We start from the raw sequence: 12797 nt of genomic DNA, 5'->3' as shown, positions 1-12797 counted from the left end.
GAGTCCCACATAACCACCCGTCCTCTTCCCGGAGGCGGGGGTATCCATGAGGATTTCCACTACGCAACAAAAAAAAAAAAAAAAAAAAGGTTCTCTATGGTCTCTCTCGTGGGATGCGGCCTTGCCGTGGCGAGAGAGCTCACCCCTTGCAAGAGGATAGTCTTGCAAGGGGTGCTAACAGCATCCCGTACCCGAGTAACGTCGGGTACATCAACTCCCCGAGTCTGGGGAGTTTTCCCCAGTCCCGGGGAGCCCTCCCTTTTGGGAGGAGGGGGCCCACTTCCCCTATAGAGCCTCGGCTCGTATGTGGTAAGGGATGGCGACCCGGAATACAAACGCCCGGTGGCATGGCACCGTTAGGAGAGGGCATTGCACGGCGCTTCGGCGCTTGCCCTCCCGCCATGCATTTTGCGGCCCGGGCCGCGGGGTTCTTGCTCTGGTGTCTCGGGGGGGTATTTTTCGGGGGTTTTTCTCCCGGGGGTATTTTCCCCGGGGTCTCGGGGTGGGGATTTTTGCGGCCGGGGCCGCGGGGGAGGGGACCAGCTGTGATCACCCGAGGGGCATCGCCCGGAGGGGATCACAGCGGTCAGTCGTCGGGGCCGCTCGGACATATTCCGAGGCGGGGCCCGGCGACAAGACGTACCCCAGGGTGCTGGTTGGGAGTCTCCAGGCTGGGTAGCCTGGGTCTCCGTCCCAGCGTCCCTGGGGGGTAGCCGCGCCCGGGCCACTCGGACGTATTCCGAGCTCGGGCCGGGCGCGGCGTGGAGGTCACGCGTGGTTACCCGAGGGGCTCTGCCCGGAGGGGTTACCCAAGGGGCATAGCCCGGAGGGTGCCACGCGGACCTGCCGCCGAGGCCGCTCGGACTTATTCCGAGGCAGGGCTCGGCGGCGAGAGCAGGTACTCCTGGCCGGTCGGGACCGTTTCCCCTTCCGAACCGGCCGGTCAGGAGAGGCGTAGTCCCTTCCGCTGGACGTGATTCCCGGCGGGGGGACGTGCTGGTCGCCACGGCGTGTAGGGCAGGGCCGGGGAGCGGCGACCCTGTCCAAAGCGTCCGTGGGGCCCCCCGGGTGGCGCCACCCGCTGCGGTGCCCGCATTGTCGGAGGTGCGGGACCCCTGAAAGCCCGTGTGGGCGTCAAATCTCACACGGGTGTGTAAGGGGCTCGGAGTCTGGCCGGGGTGTGGTATCCCCCCGGCCAAGACATATGTCCCCTCCCCGGGGGAACTTGGGGCCCGGCCTTGGGGTGTGGCCGGTCATGTTTCGGGGCACCCCTTGGCCGGTGGGGGTATACCCTGGGGGACGGAGCCGCAGCGGGACAGCGGGATTAACCAAAAATGAGTAGTGACAATCAAACAAAAAATAATACTGATGGAGCGAGATTGCGGAAAGAACTGGAGGAGGCGTTCAACAAAGGAGACGCCTGCACTTCTCAAGAAGAGAAGTATTTTTGGCATGGGGACTTATTAAGGCCGGTCACAGTAAATCTGGTAGACCTGGCTAAGTGTGACTCGACCAGCAGCCTTTCCTCGACTCTTTCTAAGACGTCGAGTAAGAGCAAAGCCAAGGACGGTTCTGCGCAAAAGCGCCAAAAGAAAATAATGGAGCGTGAAAAGGCGAGAAGCAACACACTCGCGCAAAAGAGAAAAATGGCGGAATCCGTAACCTGCACGGACACAGATATAGATACAGACAATCTACTAAGCGAAGGGGAAGGGGAAGGCAATATTTCAAGACCTGTAACAACAACCATTCTCAATGAGAAAGATTTCCCCGCACTCCGTACTAGGTCACACATGTCGGTACAGGAACAGAAGGGAAAAGGAGAAGCCGGAAAGGGACAGGCTCCATCACCGGTGCCTGCAATCGGACAGGAACAGGCTCTAATACCAGTGCCTGTACTCGGGCAGGAACAGGCTCTGACACCAGTGCCTGCACTCGGACAGGAACGGGCTCTAACACCAGTGCCTGCACTCGGACAGGGACAAGCTCTAACGCCAGTGCCTGCACCTGGACAGGCTCTACCATCGATACCGGGCCAGCCACCAAGCACTGGAGAACAGGAAACACGGAAGGCTGAGAAAGCTAGGAGGAAAAAAGAAGAACAGGAAGCACGCACGGAACAAGTAATACTGGACCCCTTGAAAGAACCAAATCCAGGTAAATCGTACTACGACTTCCTTGAGAGGATAAGGGACAAGGGAGATGAATATAACGAGGCACCAATCCCTGACCTAGCAGCAATCGCCTCAGAGAAGGCGATGGCAATATATAAAGTGGCCGTGCTGTCAAAACAATTGAAAGGCCCATTGGTGAGACAGGCCAAAGAAGCAGCCGCAGATATGTGCGCGGCTGCATCAGTACTGGCTATAAGGGCGCAAAACCCGACAGAAACCTCAGCTGAAAAGCAAATAAGGGATCTGCAAAACCAAATACACCAGTTGAGGCTAGAGAAGCAGCAACTGGAGCGAAGAGTGGAACGGGAATACAGAAACAAACCTCGTAGAAAGCTCCATTCGGAAACATCAGATGACGAAAGGGAAGGACCGCTCAGCGCAGATAGCGCCAGGATAAAAACTAGGGCCAGAAAACGGATCGACAGAGCCCCACTTCCGCCCAGAAGTGGGGGGGTCCTGTCAACCCATGGAGATGGGATAATCAGGGAAACCTCGCTTCCACCAGAGGGTGGGGAAGCCTCCCTGATTGAGGACTATGAAATGCGGGGGGTCTCACCTCCACCACAAGGCGGGGGAATCCCGGGCATCTCAGGAATAGGAAGAACGAGGGGTCAGGACAGACACATAGAGATGATGGATGTTGTTAACAACGAGGAGGAACATTCATCCTTCTACCGTAGCGAGGACACCACCCAATCGGGTTGGAGAAGGGACAATCCCCCTCCTAACACAAAGGGGACAATGTATATAAAACAAGGACATGTTGAATACATTGTCCCACAAAATAAGAAGGAAGAGGAGGAGGCCAAGGAAAGGGAGAAATTTATGGCCATGGTGGCGATGATTGAAGGCATTGTTGTGAGGGAGCTGGACAAACGACTGGGCTGTCCCATAAATACATATGGGGAAACCCTGAAAAACAAAAAGGATGGTAAGCAGGAAAACAGGGAACAGCAACAACAACAGCCCAAATCAATAAAAAGAACAAAACCGGTAACAGCCGGACAAAGAAATCCGGCACAAGAGGAGAAACCTGCTGCTGCCAAACCAATGGTCAAGAGTATAGAGGTTGTCAAGAAGGCGGTCAGAGTTGTACCTGCTACAACTCTTAACCCACCTTCGCGGCCGGCAGCAGAAAGGGTCTCCAAGCCTAAGGTCAAGGAAACGGGAAAGGGAAATAAAACAGCCCCACCCCCACAGAAGCAGCCAGGTGCGAAATCTACGCCCCTGGCCACAGGGAAAAAAGAAGGGGCACTACAAACACCCCAGGCCCCAAAGCCTTCGAATACGGGCGCCCCTTCCTGGAGCGAGGTGGTCTCCAGGAGGGTAAGAAAAACCAAAACAGCAGCAGCGGCTACGAATGAGGTTGTTGCAGCTGCAAAGGGGAAGGGAGGCAAAGCAATTACAGCCGCCAAACCCTCCCAACCTGGCCAAGAGGCCAAATCGAAAAGGAGGAGAGAGCCAAGAACGGCAGCGATAACGCTGACGTGTCCTCCCGGAACTTATGAGAAAACTCTCCGGGAGGCCCGGCAGAAGATGGAGGCCAAAGGTCTAAATATGGAAGGAGCCAAGATTAGACGAGGAGTCACGGGCTCATATATCTTTGAGATTCCGGGGGCGGGCAGCCATGAAAAAGCAGATAAGTTCGCCCTCGGAATGAGGGAAGCCTTAAGAGGCACGGTGGGCGCAAGGGTGCAGCGCCCAACTAAAATGGCTGAGATAAGACTTCGGGGGCTCGATGAGTCCATCAGAGCCTCCGAAGTGATAAAAGCGATAGCCACAGCAGGTGGCTGCGAAGAAGAGGAAATCCACCTGGGGGAAATAAGAAAAACCCCAGGTGGAATGGGGATCGTCTGGGTCCGCTGCCCACTAACAGCAGCAAACCGCATAGTGGGTATGACCAATTTAAGGATAGGATGGGCACTTGTGCGCGCCGAAATACTGGACACCAGACCCCTCCAGTGCTACAAATGCCTGGAGGGGGGGCACGTGCGCGCGCGGTGCCCTAATAAAGAAGACCGTAGCGGTAAATGTTACCGATGCGGAATTGAGGGCCACGCAGCCAGGAACTGTGTGGCTGAAGTCAGCTGCCCGGTATGCGCAGACAAGGGACTTCCCGCCAAGCATAGGGCGGGAAGTAAATCGTGCATACCGGTGCAAAAGGGCAGAAGGGGAGTCCCACTTAATAAAGTAGTGAATCCCCCCTCCCCCAGGAAGGTCCTTACCCCCCCGGCGCGAGAGGTGGTGGGGCCTCAAACACAAAAAGAGGCTCCCCCCCTAATCGACCTAAATACTACGGTGGAGGCCCCGAAAGAACAAAGGCCTCCACGCATAAGGGGGGCTAAGAGGGAGGAGGAGAAACTCCCGGAAGGAGGCGCTAAGAAAACGCGCCTCCAACTAAATTTAATGGATGCAGATCCCACCGCTATGGAGGTGGGACCTGTGGTTGTAGTCGCAACTGAAGATGGCTTGTAAGGTGTTACAAGCCAATGTGAACCATTCAGGGCCAGCCCAGGATCTCTTCGTCCAGAATATGGCGGAGAGAGACTGCGGCCTGGGGGTCGTAGCCGAGCCGCACCGTGTACCAGAGAATAACTGGGTAAGTAGTACGGACGGCTTGGCTGCGATCACCCACAGAGGCGCGTCAAACTCCCCCCCGATGGAGCTTTTAAAATCGGGGGAGGGCACTGTCACGGTGAGATGGGGGTCCATCATTGTAGTTGGCGTGTATCTCCCGCCGAGTCTCAGTAGAAGAGACTTTTGCGGGAGATTGCACGCCATTGAGAGACAGCTGACGGAATACCACCCCGCCCCAGTGATCGTCGCGGGGGACTTCAATGCCAAATCAGACGCTTGGGGTTCCCCGCGCGGTGACTGGCGGGGTGGTCAAGTATTGGATTGGGCGGCGCGAAGTGGCCTCCTCTCCTGTAACAGAGGAAGGAAGGCCACATGTGTAAGGAGGCAGGGGGAGTCAATCGTAGACTTAACATGGATCACTCCCTCTGCCTCAAGGTTGGTGAGCGGGTGGGAGGTGCTGACGGAGGTAGAAACCATTTCTGACCACAGATACGTGGAGTTCTCCGTCGGTGCCTTCCCCCGCGAAGTAATAGAGCGCCGCCGAAACAGAGAGGCTGTCTCTCGAAGATGGGCCCTCAGGAAACTTGATCAGGACGCGTTTCTGGCCGCGGTCGAGGCGGCCCTGATGGTTCGAGGAAGGGATAATAGGGGGGACCTAGAGGAAGAAAGGGCTTGGCTGCTTAAAACGGTAAGCGATGCCTGTGATGCAGCCATGCCCAGGATAAAACGGAGGTCCCCCCGAAAAACTTACTGGTGGTCGGAGGAAATCGCTGAAGCAAGGCGAATCTCCGACCACGCCAGAAGGAAAGTCTGCAGGCGGAAGAAGTTCGAGCGGTTAGACCCCGAAGGATACCAGGACGCGTGGGACGCTTATAAAGGAAAGCGTGATGACCTACGCGTCCTGATAAGGAAGGCAAAGGCGAGAGCCTGGGATGAGTTGCTCTCCTCCCTGGATGACGACCCGTGGGGGCGCCCTTATCGCATAGTTTTGAAAAAACTAAAAAGTGGAGGCGCCCCAATCACGGAGTCTATGGACCCCCAATTCATCGGCCAAGTCGTGGACACCCTGTTCCCGCTGGAGGAGGGACATGCTAACCCGATTCCGGCGTTGGACTGGGTGTGGGACGAGGAGGCCATGGGGGTCACGGAGGGAGAGCTCCGGGATGCCATCAGAAAAATCAAAAACGGGAAAGCGCCCGGACCTGATGGCATCCACGGAAAAGTCTGGGCTCTCGCCCATCGGGGTCTTGCGGGGCCCATGCGGAGGATATACAACGAATGTTTCCGCATGGGCTCATTCCCACGAGAATGGAAGGAGGCAAACATCGTCCTCCTTCCAAAAGAGGGCAAGCCGAGGGATCAACCCTCGGCCTATAGGCCAATCTGCCTAATAGACGAGGCGGGTAAGATTCTTGAAAGAATCATAGTGGACCGCCTCGTCTACCACTTGTCCCGGGAGGGTCCTAATCTCAGCCAGGAGCAATACGGCTTCCGGGTCGGACGATCTACTATCGACGCGATACTTAAGGTTCGTTCGATCGCGGAGGCCGTAACGGAGGAAGGCGGGGTGTTGTTGGCGGTATCCTTAGATATATCAAACGCCTTCAACACCCTGCCATGGCACCGGATCGGGGCGGCCCTGGACTATCACCGGGTCCCCCCGTATCTGGTGTCAATCCTGGCGGACTACTTCCGGGACAGGCAATTGGCCTATACGGATAGAAATGCCGAGGAACAAAAGCGTCGAATGGCATGCGGGGTTCCGCAGGGGTCAGTACTGGGACCCCTACTGTGGAATCTCGCATACGACGCTGTTCTTCGGCAAGCCCTCCCCTCTGGCTGTCACACGGTGTGTTATGCAGATGATACGTTGGTGATGGCCAGAGGGAACTCGTGGGAAGAAGCAACCGCTCGAGCGAATCTCGCCGTTTGCCGCGTTGTGCGCTTTATAAGACAGATGGGGCTCAAAGTGGCGCCCCAAAAAACAGAAGCCATCTTCTTACATGATGGCTCTCATGGGGCGCCACCGAGAGCCCACATCCAAGTGGAGGACACCTCGATAGAGGTGGGGGCCTGCCTTAAATATTTGGGCCTCCACCTCGATGGAAAGTGGACCTTTCGAGAACACTTCCGCCGTATATCCCCTAAGGTAGAGAGGGCAGCAATGGCTCTTCAACGCCTGCTGCCCAATCTTGGGGGACCTGGCGGAAGTGTTCGAAGACTGTATGCTGGGACTATTCACGCCATGCTCCTGTACGGAGCCCCGGTATGGACGGAACGTCTGGAGGCCACCCGCGGCCCAAGAAATGCCTTAAGGCAAGTGCAGAGGCGGGTGGCCAACAGAATTTGCCGGGGCTACCGGACAGTGAGCTGGGCAGCTGTGGGGGTGCTCTCCGGAGTACCCCCTTTGGAGATGCTCGCCCGCATGTACGCGGACGTGTACACGCGTACACGCCAATATCAGCGGGCGGGCATCACAATGACGGAAAGTCTCCGGCATGCAGTGAGGGTCCACTCCCGACGGGCGTTGATCAGCAGATGGAAAGACAGCCTCGCAGATCAGAGGCTGCCAGGTCAGCGCACCGTCGGGGCCATAAGGCCCTGTCTAGAAAGCTGGCTAGACAGGGTCAAAGGAGGGGTGTCCTTCCATATGACGCAGGTGCTCACCGGACATGGTTGTTTCGGTGAGTACCTGCAAAGGATAGGGAAAGAGCGCACAACGCGGTGTCATCACTGCGGCCACGAGTGCGATACCGCCCAGCACACACTTGCAGACTGTGTTGCCTGGGCGGGTGAAAGAACGGAACTCGTGGCCGCTGTAGGGAGGGATCTGTCATTGCCCTCAATAGTGAGGGCAATGACAGATAATCAAGAAGTTTGGAAGGTGTTCTCCTCCTTCTGCAGCAAAGTTATGGTGCAGAAGGAGGAGGCTGAAAGAGAGAGAGAAAGGGAGGGAGGAGAGAGAGAGAGTGAAACGGAGGAAGGGGACGTGCCCCCTCTTTCCCCGGCATCGGCGGCCTTGGCCGTTTGTGGTGTCGGGGATCGGGGGGGGCGCGCCCCCGGCGCAAGTAGAGGAGAAAACAGCGAGGAGGAGGAAGGGGACGTGCCCCCTCTTTCCCCGGCATCGGCGGCCTCGGCCGTTTGTGGTGTCGGGGATCGGGGGGGGCCCGCCCCCAGCGTAAGAAGGAGTAGCGAAGAGGTGGAGGACGTGCCCCCTCCCGCCCCGCCGTCGGTGGGCTTGCCCACTTGTGGCGGCGGGGATCGGGGGGGGTACGTCCTCAGAAAAAGGAGGAAGAAGGGAGACGAAAGTGCGGAGGACAGGGGGGGGCCCTCTCTTTCCCCGCCATCGGGGGGCTTGCTCACCTGTGGTGGCGGGGATCGGGGGGGGCCCGCCTCATACATACCCGCGTCGAAACACGACGCGGGATGAGGTCTCCGGGGGGGGGCTGGGGACGTCTAAGTCCCGGGGCTCCTCCCCGAAGACCTCTCGAGAATTGGGGGCGCGGGCGCGTCGGCCTCGCTTAGGCGGGGCCGGTGCGGTCGCGCCCCCAAACGGGCAACCCCCTCGGTTGTGGCCGGGTCCTGACTCCCAAGGGAGCGGAGGTGGCCGCTGCCGGGGGGGCCGAGGGGAGGGGTCTTTCGCCTGCGGGGTCGCGCTTTGCTCGGCCTCGCGGGGTGCGACCTTTCCCCTCACGGACGTAGATGCGGCGGGAGGGCCCTCTCACCGGGAGCCGCAAGGCACCGGTGGGAGGGCGTCAACGCCGTAGAGGGTCCCCTTCCCCTTCAGGGAGGGGCTTCCCTGGTGAGGGCCTCCGGGGTGTTTTGCCGAATCCCCATTCCCTTTGGGAGGGGGAAGGAGCACCACTCTGGAGGCGGGGGGTGACGGCTCGAGCGGGACACTCGAGCCGTGACCCCGCCCCCCATCTTTTTTGGGAGGGCGCGGCGTGGGGTTGATACCGCCCTGCGCCGCAACCGCGAGAACCCGCACTTGCGGGGGGAGAGTGTCGCCTTCAGTGGCACTCTCCTCGGGAGGTCTTAAGGCGGGGGGGCGGCGAGACGGCATGGGAAACCAGCATCCTCGCCGTCCCCCGTAAAACGCCCGCGAAGGTATCCGTAGTGGTTTTAGTGAGGTAGGCCTTGCGCCCCCTGACCGATTCATTCGTGGATCGGCCAAGGGGAGCAAGGAGTCCCACATAACCACCCGTCCTCTTCCCGGAGGCGGGGGTATCCATGAGGATTTCCACTACGCAACAAAAAAAAAAAAAAAAAAAGGTTCTCTATGGTCTCCAGGAGGGTAAGAAGAACCAAAACAGCAGCAGCGGCTACGAATGAGGTTGTTGCAGCTGCAAAGGTGAAGGGGGGCAAAGCAATTACAGCTGCCAAACCCTCCCAACCTGGCCAAGAGGCCAAATCGAAAAGGAGGAGAGAGCCAAGAACGGCAGCGATAACGCTGACGTGTCCTCCCGGAACTTATGAGAAAACTCTCCGGGAGGCCCGGCAGAAGATGGAGGCCAAAGGCCTAAATATGGAAGGTGCCAAGATTAGACGAGGAGTCACGGGCTCATATATCTTTGAGATTCCGGGGGCGGGCAGCCATGAAAAAGCAGATAAGTTCGCCCTCGGAATGAGGGAAGCCTTAAGAGGCACGGCGGGCGCAAGGGTGCAGCGCCCAACTAAAATGGCTGAGATAAGACTTCGGGGGCTCGATGAGTCCATCAGAGCCTCCGAAGTGATAAAAGCGATAGCCACAGCAGGTGGCTGCGAAGAAGAGGAAATCCACCTGGGGGAAATAAGAAAAACCCCAGGTGGAATGGGGATCGTTTGGGTCCGCTGCCCACTAACAGCAGCAAACCGCATAGTGGGTATGACCAATCTAAAGATAGGATGGGCACTTGTGCGCGCCGAAATACTAGACACCAGACCCCTCCAGTGCTACAAATGCCTGGAGGGGGGGCACGTGCGCGCGCGGTGCCCTAACAAAGAAGACCGTAGCGGTAAATGTTACCGCTGCGGAATTGAGGGCCACGCAGCCAGAAACTGTGTGGCTGAAGTCAGCTGCCCGGTATGCGCAGACAAGGGACTTCCCGCCAAGCATAGGGCGGGAAGTAAATCGTGCATACCGGTGCAAAAGGGCAGAAGGGGGGTCCCACTTAATAAAGTGGTGAATCCCCCCTTCCCCAGGAAGGTCCCTACCCCTGCGCGAGAGGTGGTGGAGCCTCAAATACAAAAAGAGGCTCCCCCCCTAATCGACCTAAATATTACGGTGGAGGCCCCGAAAGAACAAAGGCCTCCACGCATAAGGGGGGCTAAGAGGGAGGAGGAGGAGAAACTCCCGGAAGGAGGCGCTAAGAAAACGCGCCTCCAACTAAATTTAATGGATGCAGATCCCACCGCTATGGAGGTGGGACCCGTGGATGTAATCACAACTGAAGATGGCTTGTAAGGTGCTACAAGCCAATGTGAACCATTCAGGGCCAGCCCAGGATCTCTTCTTCCAGAATATGGCGGAGAGAGACTGCGGCCTGGGGGTCGTAGCCGAGCCGCACCATATACCAGAGAATAACTGGGTAGGTAGTACGGACGGCTTGGCTGCGATCACCCACAGAGGCGCGTCAAACTCCCCCCCGATGGAGCTCTTAAAATCGGGGGAGGGCACTGTCACGGTAAGATGGGGGTCCATCATTGTTGTTGGCGTGTATCTCCCGCCGAGTCTCAGTAGAAGAGACTTTTGCGGGAGATTGCACGCCATTGAGAGACAGCTGACGGAATACCACCCCGCCCCGATGATCGTCGCGGGGGACTTCAATGCCAAATCAGACGCTTGGGGTTCCCCGCGCGGTGACTGGCGGGGTGGTCAAGTATTGGATTGGGCGGCGCGAAGTGGCCTCCTCTCCTGTAACAGAGGAAGGAAGGCCACATGTGTAAGGAGGCAGGGGGAGTCAATCGTAGACTTAACATGGATCACTCCCTCTGCCTCAAGGTTGGTGAGCGGGTGGGAGGTGCTGACGGAGGTAGAAACCATTTCTGACCACAGATACGTGGAGTTCTCCGTCGGTGCCTTCCCCCGCGAAGTAATAGAGCGCCGCCGAAACAGAGAGGCTGTCTCTCGAAGATGGGCCCTCAGGAAACTTGATCAGGACGCGTTTCTGGCCGCGGTCGAGGCGGCCCTGATGGTTCGAGGAAGGGATAATAGGGGGGACCTAGAGGAAGAAAGGGCTTGGCTGCTTAAAACGGTAAGCGATGCCTGTGATGCAGCCATGCCCAGGATAAAACGGAGGTCCCCCCGAAAAACTTACTGGTGGTCGGAGGAAATCGCTGAAGCAAGGCGAACCTCCGACCACGCCAGAAGGAAAGTCTGCAGGCGGAAGAAGTTCGAGCGGTTAGACCCCGAAGGATACCAGGACGCGTGGGACGCTTATAAAGAAAAGCGTGATGACCTACGCGTCCTGATAAAGAAGGCAAAGGCGAGAGCCTGGGATGAGTTGCTCTCCTCCCTGGATGACGACCCGTGGGGGCGCCCTTATCGCATAGTTTTGAAAAAACTAAAAAGTGGAGGCGCCCCAATCACGGAGTCTATGGACCCCCAATTCATCGGCCAAGTCGTGGACACCCTGTTCCCGCTGGAGGAGGGACATGCTAACCCGATTCCGGCGTTGGACTGGGTGTGGGACGAGGAGGCCATGGGGGTCACGGAGGGAGAGCTCCGGGATGCCATCAGAAAAATCAAAAACGGGAAAGCGCCCGGACCTGATGGCATCCACGGAAAAGTCTGGGCTCTCGCCCATCGGGGTCTTGCGGGGCCCATGCGGAGGATATACAACGAATGTTTCCGCATGGGCTCATTCCCACGAGAATGGAAGGAGGCAAACATCGTCCTCCTTCCAAAAGAGGGCAAGCCGAGGGATCAACCCTCGGCCTATAGGCCAATCTGCCTAATAGACGAGGCGGGTAAGATTCTTGAAAGAATCATAGTGGACCGCCTCGTCTACCACTTGTCCCGGGAGGGTCCTAATCTCAGCCAGGAGCAATACGGCTTCCGGGTCGGACGATCTACTATCGACGCGATACTTAAGGTTCGTTCGATCGCGGAGGCCGTAACGGAGGAAGGCGGGGTGTTGTTGGCGGTATCCTTAGATATATCAAACGCCTTCAACACCCTGCCATGGCACCGGATCGGGGCGGCCCTGGACTATCACCGGGTCCCCCCGTATCTGGTGTCAATCCTGGCGGACTACTTCCGGGACAGGCAATTGGCCTATACGGATAGAAATGCCGAGGAACAAAAGCGTCGAATGGCATGCGGGGTTCCGCAGGGGTCAGTACTGGGACCCCTACTGTGGAATCTCGCATACGACGCTGTTCTTCGGCAAGCCCTCCCCTCTGGCTGTCACACGGTGTGTTATGCAGATGATACGTTGGTGATGGCCAGAGGGAACTCGTGGGAAGAAGCAACCGCTCGAGCGAATCTCGCCGTTTGCCGCGTTGTGCGCTTTATAAGACAGATGGGGCTCAAAGTGGCGCCCCAAAAAACAGAAGCCATCTTCTTACATGATGGCTCTCATGGGGCGCCACCGAGAGCCCACATCCAAGTGGAGGACACCTCGATAGAGGTGGGGGCCTGCCTTAAATATTTGGGCCTCCACCTCGATGGAAAGTGGACCTTTCGAGAACACTTCCGCCGTATATCCCCTAAGGTAGAGAGGGCAGCAATGGCTCTTCAACGCCTGCTGCCCAATCTTGGGGGACCTGGCGGAAGTGTTCGAAGACTGTATGCTGGGACTATTCACGCCATGCTCCTGTACGGAGCCCCGGTATGGACGGAACGTCTGGAGGCCACCCGCGGCCCAAGAAATGCCTTAAGGCAAGTGCAGAGGCGGGTGGCCAACAGAATTTGCCGGGGCTACCGGACAGTGAGCTGGGCAGCTGTGGGGGTGCTCTCCGGAGTACCCCCTTTGGAGATGCTCGCCCGCATGTACGCGGACGTGTACACGCGTACACGCCAATATCAGCGGGCGGGCATCACAATGACGGAAAGTCTCCGGCATG

Source organism: Prenolepis imparis, unplaced genomic scaffold (assembly GCF_030444845.1).
Source record: "Prenolepis imparis isolate NDT839.2.m4 unplaced genomic scaffold, iyPreImpa1.0 SCAF_28, whole genome shotgun sequence".
Taxonomy (NCBI): Eukaryota; Metazoa; Arthropoda; class Insecta; order Hymenoptera; family Formicidae; genus Prenolepis; species Prenolepis imparis.
The sequence above is the reverse complement of the archived record's forward strand: the minus strand, read 5'-3'. Positions refer to the sequence as shown.